At 58.6% G+C, this 406-nt stretch overlaps 1 long non-coding RNA gene across 2 annotated transcripts in view; it reads right to left on the bottom strand.

Moving 5' to 3' along the window:
- LOC102884777 overlaps window positions 1-400 on the bottom strand; it is a 6,355-nt gene extending 5,955 nt beyond the window's left edge. For both annotated transcript variants that reach the window (XR_003043067.1, XR_003043070.1), the window contains exon 1: window positions 44-400. This is a non-coding gene — a long non-coding RNA (uncharacterized LOC102884777). The remainder of the gene's footprint in view (window positions 1-43) is intronic.
- Between the last annotated feature and the right edge of the window lie 6 nt (window positions 401-406).

Genomic DNA, 406 nt, shown 5'->3' with positions numbered 1-406 from the left:
GAACGCCAGACAACAAGTCCCTTTTTAAAAAATCGTATGTCACCTCTTGATCCACTCGAAAATGGCGCCGAAATCGAAGAACTTCTTAAATTTCATTGTCAGCTTTTTGCAAAGGTTTCTGGGATTTTCCTGCGAAGCTGCTTCGCCGCGTCTAAGAGCTAGAGAGCGTGTAAGCAAGCAAGAGAGAGAGGGTGGAAGAAAGGATGGGGGGGGCACAGATAGCGAGAGAGCGGGCCCGGGCGGGGAGCAGGGCCGGGACTTGGGAGGTGGCGAGGGCGTGGGGCGCAAGGGGCCGGACACAAGAAGCAAGGACCAAGAGCCGGGCACTGAGAGCCAGGAGCCGAGAGCCAGGAGTCGGGGTTGGCGACGCAGAGGGCGCGCTCTTGGGCTGGCTGCAGCCGAGGCT

The sequence above is a fragment of the Pteropus alecto genome, unplaced genomic scaffold, assembly GCF_000325575.1.
Source record: "Pteropus alecto unplaced genomic scaffold, ASM32557v1 scaffold19, whole genome shotgun sequence".
Lineage (NCBI taxonomy): Eukaryota > Metazoa > Chordata > Mammalia > Chiroptera > Pteropodidae > Pteropus > Pteropus alecto.
The sequence above is the reverse complement of the archived record's forward strand: the minus strand, read 5'-3'. Positions and strand labels throughout refer to the sequence as shown.